Source organism: Psammomys obesus, unplaced genomic scaffold (genome assembly GCF_907164565.1).
Source record: "Psammomys obesus unplaced genomic scaffold, mPsaObe1.curated_primary_1811, whole genome shotgun sequence".
Taxonomy (NCBI): domain Eukaryota; kingdom Metazoa; phylum Chordata; class Mammalia; order Rodentia; family Muridae; genus Psammomys; species Psammomys obesus.
The window spans coordinates 24,491,660-24,500,070 of record NW_026596117.1 but is presented as its reverse complement, the minus strand read 5'-3'; positions in this window follow the sequence as shown (position 1 = coordinate 24,500,070).

Sequence of the window (8,411 nt, the reverse complement as noted above, 5' to 3'; positions counted from 1 at the left end):
CCCCCCCCCCCCCCACGGCCTTTCGTTTTGCACTTTCTGAACTGCACAAAACCTCCTTTGTGACTCGCTCAGAACTGACCCCAGCCACCACTTCAGTGTGATTTGGGAAAGGGGCAGATGAGGCCCTGAAGACGAGGTGAAAAGTCAATTTTACAATTTGTAGAACTCTAATGAAGAAAAACGAGCATGAAAATTCGGTTTGAGCCGGCTGACAATACAATGAAAGGGCTTAAAAAGGAGACACAAGGAGTGGGCTTCATGCATTATGGATCCCGACCCCCACCACTGTGGGCTTGCTCCAGGAAGAACCTGAACGCTTGCATAGCTATTCAGGCACCGGGCTGGAGGGTGCTTTAATTTATTCAGGATGCTTCATTCATATGAAAATGTATTTTTGTACATAAAGAGTTTATTCTATTATTATGAGCTATCAAAGTTTACATTTTTTGTACTGCAGATGCTTCGTGTAAATAAAAAATAAGAAAAAAATGAGTCACTGGCTTTCTTGCCTAATAGTAGTGTCTCTGCCACCCCCCCCCCACCTTGGCGGCTCTACCTGTAAGGTGAAACATTATCCCATCATCTCCAAACCCTCCAATCCTATTTCAAAAACAAAACAAAAAAACTATTTAAAAATAAAACGCACCCTACTTCCACCAAGAATGAGAGAGACAGATTAAAGCGTGAGTGTGTGAGCCATCCTTTCTTTCCACCTTGTAAACACAAGGGAAAACTTTCAGGCACCCCCCCCCCCACGCCAATTAAGACTTTTAAGTGGGGAATTAGCTCCGATCCGCAGCTACCTGTAGAGGTAGGGGCCTTGGAGGGAGTCTTTTGAGGAACTCCGCATCAGCTGGCTCTGTGTTTCAAAGGGAGGGGATTAAAAAGATCAATACAGCGTGGCCACTGGCTAGGAAGCCCCAGTGACAGGTGGGCCTGGTTGGGCAAGCCGAGGGGTCTGCTCTTGGAGAGGCCTAAATAGAAGGGGAAATTGATTTGTAAACAGTGCCTTTAAAATGTTGTCTGTTGAGGCTGAGATCGCGGGAGCTGTGAGGAGTGGGCTGCGTTGTGCTGCCGTGGAGTCCCCAAGTGGGGCCTACAGCTGCCCTAAAACTGTGGGCTAGGGTGCCCATAGCCCACCACACACGGGCGTCCATACTCGCTGCAGCTCCCGGCGTGGGGGAGGGGCTCCCACAGAGAAGGGCGTTTTGCTCAGGGGCCATAGCCAGGGCTTTCATTTGTTGCCAGAGAAATCCCACTGGGGACTTTCCTGGCTGCAGCGTTTGTCTGCAGTCGGATAGTCCAGCTAACAGCTCTGGCTGGCCAGAAGCAAAGTTTGCTCTACATTTCAGAATGGGAGTAATTACAAGAAGCTCCTTACTGTGCTGCAGTCACTTCCGGTGGGGTGGCCCTATCTCACCAGTTGCTCCACAGTAGGACAGCATGCTCCTAACTCACACACATTCGGCTGCCCTTTTTGGATGAATGCACGTATTTAGTGGGAAGGGAGCTTATAGGACTGTGTTCAAGAAACCGCTTCCGGTCGAAGCCCTTTCCCTTCTCACACGTTGTCCGGATGGCCTGGATTCACAAATTCATATACCTCAGCCAGCACGGCTAAGCCCTGCCACAGGCAAGATGCCCTATGTCAGATAAGAAGGCTACTTTCCAGAAGGTTTTGGAAGATCGGATACCTTCTCTAATTGCCCTGGAGGAGGGAAAGAGTATGCCAAGAAGTTTAAGAAATTGTGGGGCCAGAGAACACAATCATTCCTGCTAGCAGCTGTCTCTAGGATGGCCTCAGCCTGGGGCCCACTGGATGATTCCAGCTTAGGGCTAAGCCACAGCTTTGAGCTTCCTAGAGCAAAATGAACTAGTCTGCATGAGGTGTTGGGCTCTCCCTGGGAGAGGATGCTGGGAAGTGACTCAGACCTTCTCAGGAACAAGGGTAGTCCCTTGGGAAGACTCCTCAGCCTGTGTCTATGACAGGAAAAGAAAACAACAGATTGGATTGACACTCTCTCAGATCCTTGGGAAAAGTTGCCAGAGGGGGAGTTGGCTGGCACTTTTCTGCTTCCAGGAGCAGCACCAGACACTGAAAACAGGGAGTCATCCTTCCCAAGACCAGAGAAAAGCACCCCATCTTCTCAATTTGGTTGCCACAAGAGGCTTACAACTCCAAGGCCCACAGCCCCCTTCCTAAGGAAAAATCTTTAAAGATACCCTTACCATCTCTATCCATGACAGTGTCTTACAGTTCTTCCTAGAAGGCACACACCTATGTAAGTACAGATATGGCAGCTCTCAAAACAGAAAAGGGAAGGAAGGACCTTAAAATGTGTCTCTCCTGTTCAGTGGACTATTTATTCCTACAGCAGAGCCTCGTTCATTCCTTCACTTCTGGTTGGGGGGAGCACTAAAATATTCTAGCCAGTTAAGAGCATAGACATTTCTGCTGACAGCCACATTTGGCTACCCTCAGTCATTGTCCACTGAGAAATCAGCATGCCCCAAGAAGACTCGGTTTATTCTCTCTCTATTTTGTCTTTGTCCTGGTATAACATTTTTATACATTGCTCCCCAGACATTTGGGAATAGTGAAAAGAAGATTAGGGTGAAGGAGTAAAATGGCGATTTTTCTTCTCCTGTTTCTTTGTTCTTTCTTTCTTTTTTTGTTTTGTTTTGTTTCTTTGAGTCAGTTTCTCTGTGTAGCTGCCCTAGACTCACTTTGTAGACCAGACTGTCCTCGAGCTCACAGCGATCTGCCTGCCTCTGCCTTCCTGAGTACTGGGATTCTTCTGTTTCTTTAATGAGTGTTCTTCAAACTCCTACTACATCCTGAACGTCGGAGTAAGCAAGACAATGTGGGCAGAGATACAAATGAGTTTGTGAGCAGCTGTGACATGCCCAGGAAGAACACAGAGTGAACTAAGGGGAACTGGAAATGCCACTGAGAGAATAGGTGCTGTTTTGAAAACCGTGCTCTGAAGAAGCCTTTTAATGATGAGTCACTTGGGCAAAGACCAAGAGAAGACAATGTGGGTGAGAAAGGGGGCCTGTGAGATGGTAGGCAATGTCTGCCGCAATACCAGCCCCGGCCATACCATCACCACTTCCATGCTAGGAAATGTTCAGGAATCCACTCTGGGTTCTGGGACTTGCTCCCATGCATTACCCTTGCTAGCTTATTTACTTAATTCTGATAACCGATGAACTGGAAATATCATTAAGAGCCAGGTACGGCAGCACATGCCTTCAATCTCAGCACTTGGGAGGCTGAGGCGGGCCGATCTCTGTGAATTCTAAGCCAGTCTCATCTACATAAGGCATTCTAGGACACCAGGACTCTATAGAGAGACCTTGTCTCAAAAAAAAAAAAAATCATTATGCAAAATCATAATTTCTACCTCACAGAGGTAAAGCTCAGCCTAACATCTTTTTGTTGTTGTTGTTGTTGTTTGGTTGGTTGGTTGTTTTTTTTGAGACAGGTTTTTCTGTGTAGCCTTGGCTGTCCTGAACTCACTTAGTAGATCAGGCAGGCTGGCCTCGAACTCACAGTGATCTGCCTCCCTGGGTGCTGGGATTACAGGCATGAATCACCTAACATCTTGCTAAGGCCACATAACTGTAGAGCTGGGAAACTTAGTATTCCTGTGTCCTAGTTTCTCAAGGAATGAAGACCGAATGTAGCCAGTCATAAGCTGTCATGAGCAGAGCAGTCAACCACAAGCCATCATGAGCCACACACTAAGCCTTCGAGACCCAGCCTGACCCACATGGAACATGATCTACCGTATATTTGGTTTCTGATGAGTGAGGTTATAAAGTAGATAGCAAGTAAGGGCAGAAGAATAAATGACACAAGGTTCAGCTAGAGAGAAGCAGCAAGCAGACAGCAAACGTCATCCAACCAGGCGCCTGCAGCAGCTCGAAGAGATGATGGGAACCCGCTGAAGCTGTCAGGCTAAGATCCGGACTGGGAGAGTCCTGAACAAAAATGTCTTCCCTGTGGATGAGCCTGTAGCTTCTCATTCCCACAACAGGCATTTTCATACCACGGGATAAACAACAGTAACCCCTGCTGGAAACAGTTTACCTTCCAGCTGTCCTCAAGGGTGCAATGTTTTTAATACCCTTAGGTGTTTCCTGCTCTCCTTTCTCCTCATCACAGAGGGGGTGGGAGCAGCCTGAACCCAGGAAAGAAGGCTCTGGAGGATGCTTGAGATAAGCATTCTTGAATCCGAGGAAAGGAGGCCCTCTTGTCTTCCACAATCCACGCTCAACAGCACAAACAGCTCATCATGATTTATCAATACCATTTATATTACACCCAGGGGTAAGCTTGGTCAGAGCTAGAGCTAGGGCCACAGCTGCCGTATGGAGTTTTGGTCTGAATGAGCAAAAGAGCTCCTTCATTCCTCCAGCTGAGAAATAGCCCACAGAGGGCTTGAGAGTGAGCTCCCTAGCAAAGACCGGGGGCGTCAGTTTGCAAGAGCAACAGAGGAAAATCGGCCTCTTTGCCTGTACACAGTTGGAGGGAAAGTCACCCACATCTCACTGAGACTCAGGTGTCCCTTATAAATTATTTCTAGGGTTACTCTGACCTCAGCCAAACAGGGATAAAGCCTCCAACATTAATGCCAAGATTCTGGCTGATGGTGAAAATTTTAGCATAAAACACCAGTCACCTCCAATGACCACAAACCAGTATTATGGTCAGGACACATCTTGGCTTGGAAGCTGGCACTTCCTGGAGGTTGTTTTGCATAAGCACTCTGCTCAAACATTGAAGTTATTTGCTGCTCAATGGGCTGATGTGACCTGGGTAGGTACTAGGTCACACTAAAGGCAAAAAAAAAAAAAAAAAAAAAAGGAAGAGAAGAAAGGAGAAGTGTGTGTGTGTGTGTGTGTGTGTGTGTGTGTGTGTGTGTGTGTGTGTATTTTGCAAGCCTTGAAAATAAGGGACAATAGGTATCAAAACTTTGTCAAGGTGTTCTCAAGTCATTGAGAAATAATAAAAAATGGGGAGTGCACATTGTTCATTTATCAACTCAAATCTGATACTCACACATTTTAATTAACTATACTGTCAGCCCTTAATACCATGCTACTTGAATCTACAAGGCTAACCTCCCCATAAACCCGAATACCTAAAGACACCCAGTGTGTGAGTTTGGTAGATGCTGTCATTGTTTATGTACTAGTTTCCTCTATATTACCATGGTTTCCTCTATTGGTCGATGGCCCTTTTCTTCTCACAAACTTTGGGTTCTCCTGTGTTTTGGGTCCGGTTTTAGTGTGTCTCACAAAGGTCGGTGTGATTGTTGGTGCAAACTTGACAGAATATAGAATCACCTAGAAGAAATGCCTCCCGGCACACCTGTGAGGTATTAATTAGGCTGGGCTAGCCTCTCGACAGCCCTATGGACATTATCTTGGTTGCGTTAGTTGAGTTTGGGGAGACGTGCCCAGTGTGGTGGCACCATCCCTGAGCTGGAATCATGAACTGTATGAAAAGAAAAAAATCAGATGAGTATGAGCGTTCACCACTCCATGGCTTTTGGGTGCAATATGGCCAGCCAACCTTTTGCTCCTACTATCATGTCTTTCCCATATCATGGACTCTGTCTCTGGGGTACTATACACCAAAATAAGTCCTTAACTTTCTTCTGCAAGGTATTTCCTCACTGCAAGGGGAAGATAGCTAAGATGGTATGTGCTGAGGCTTCAGGAAGGAGAAGCTTGACCCAGGATGCTGTTAGAGGTGGGGCCTTTGGGAAGCGATTAGAGTCGACAAGGGCATCACTGTGGAACCCCTATGATGCAGTCCTGATGGCTTCACAAGAAGAGGGGGAAACCCAGAGCACACACTTGTACTTTTGTGCTCTCTATCACTTGGCATGTGACTTCCTGCACTGCCTTGGGAGTCTTCCAGCAAGAGACCAGGAGGACAGGCTGTAGGTATTGGATGAGAACTGTGAGTCCTTTTAATAAACTTGCCCACAATTAGTATTTCTTTAAAAAAAAAAAAAACTGTTGCATGCTATAATCACAAATAAAGAGAACTACAGCACGCTCAGCCACACCAAAGTCTAAACATCCCACGAACTTCTGTACAAGCCACGAAGCTGCACTTTTGGATTTTATGCTTTTCACTATCGTTTATATTTTTATTCACTTATAAAGGAAAAGGTGGACTTGCAGCTTGGTCATGAAACTTCCTCGAGTGTGAGAATGTGTGAATGGCGAGTCCAGTCAGCTCGCACATTTGCACACTGTTTCTTTCTCCAGAGTCTGCACCAGCACGAGGAAGGTGTCACTGAGAATGAGGCCACCCCTCCAGCTTGAGTCCCCAGATGACAACTGTTTGCTTAAACCCTCATCTCTGAGTTGCTTCTGGGACAACCCAGTAAGCAAGATTGGCAGTACCTTAAGTCTCTGTAAAGCTTCTTCTCAGAGAAATCTAATACAGTATACTCTGTACCAAAAACAAAAACAACTAGCTTTCCCTAGAATTAAATTAGGTGTCCTAGATGCTTACACACACACACACACACACACACACACACACACACAAACACACACACACCCTATATCATGTAAGCTTGAACAATAAGAATGATCTCACAATCCTACAACTTCCTACTTTAATGAGTCTATGCCTTTCTTCCAGTTAAGGATGCAGCCAGCCAGCTTCACTGTTTAGTAGTGATTTTCAATGGCTCTATGCACAGAACTGTTTTAGATTTCATTTGTGCTGTTTATGACCATTTTCTTCATGGGCACATGACAGGACTACGTTCCCAGAATCCTTTGCAGGTGAGGACTGCCACATGACTGGGTTGTTTTCACTGGGTCACCAATAGAAGTCTTAGCTGTTCTTTTCCTTTTGCGAGACTTTCAAAAAAGCTCCAAGAAAAAAAAAAAATCACGATAATGAGAAAAAGTATATAAATTGCAAATTTATGAGTTTTCTTAAGCCAGGAAAGGTTACAAGGTAATTATCTTGGAACAGAGGAAAGCCTTTCCAGGTAGATACTAGGTTCTTGACTGTTTAGCCTTGGGTGAAACACTGCAAAGGAAAGGAAAAGAGAGAAGGAGGGGAAGAGGGAGGGAAAATTTAGAGTAGGGGAGAAGAAATCGGGAGTTAAAAGTACGTATTTACTTTAGTGAGTATGAGTGTCCACATGTACGGGTTCACCATGTGCACGCAGTGCTCACAGAGGCCAGGCAGAGTCAATTTCCCTGGAACTGGAGGTGTAAACAGTGGTGAGCTACCATGTGGGTGCTGGGAACAGGACTCAGGTCCTCTGCAAGAACGGACATTGCTCTTAACCGCAGAGCCATGTCTCTAATCTCCACATTAGTTTTATCTGTGCTCTAAAGGGAGCTCAGGTACCCATCAACAGAACGGATAACTGTACCTCTAATGTTCATCTCCAAGAGGTGCAAACAGGGACCTGTCTTACAGCATGAAGACATGACCAGCAGCTTCCTCAACATTCTTCTTTCACCATGATCATCACTTGGACATGATGATAGCCCAGCTTCAGCTATGCAGAGGACAAGCCCAGGCCGATACTGAAAAGGTGTTCGGTCTCAAACAATGCAAGGGCAGAAGTCAAGGATTCGAATTCAGTAATGTTTACAGCAATTTAGCAACATATGTCTGCTCTATCTAACAGTAACATAACACATCTGGGGCTCACCCTTGGATGAGTGCATGGAGCAGAGTCATTCCGCCCTGGACGCGAATGAGATATTAACCTCATCTTTAACTGCTGTTTCACTGTCTCCCCATTGTAGAAGCCAAGCCTTCCCTCACTGTCTGCAAATCTCCTAAGCATGTGCTTCAGCCCCATGAAAAGGCTGCAGCCAGATCTTCTTAAAGTGTGGGCTCAAAATGTCTGGGGCAAACAAGCAGGTAGAGCACTATTTTGCCTTTGCTTTACAAGAAAGGAGGTGAGTGCAACCATTCTCAGGTACCCTACCAGATATTGAAAGGCAGAGCCATTTAAGCAGCCTGTAAGTCCTTGATTTGTATGGAGGGGACTTCAATGGTCTGTCCCATAGCAGCAGTCAGAAAGGAGGCTCTTGAGACTCTCTTTTTTTGAGACAAGTTAAGGATGGGTAACTGTTTTTTTTTTTTTCCTTTCCTTTCCTTTCCTTTCCTTTCCTTTCCTTTCCTTTCCTTTCCTTTCCTTTCCTTTCCTTTCCTTTCCTTTCCTTTCCTTTTCTCTCCTTTCCTTTCCTTTCCTTTCCTTTTCTCTCCTTTCCTTTTCCTTTTCTTTTCTTTCCTTTTCTTTCTTTCTTTCTTTCTTTCTTTCTTCCTTTCTTTCACTCTTTCTTTCTTCCTTTCTTTTTCTCTTTCTTTCTTGCTTGCTTGTTTACATTTAAGATAGGGCCTCACT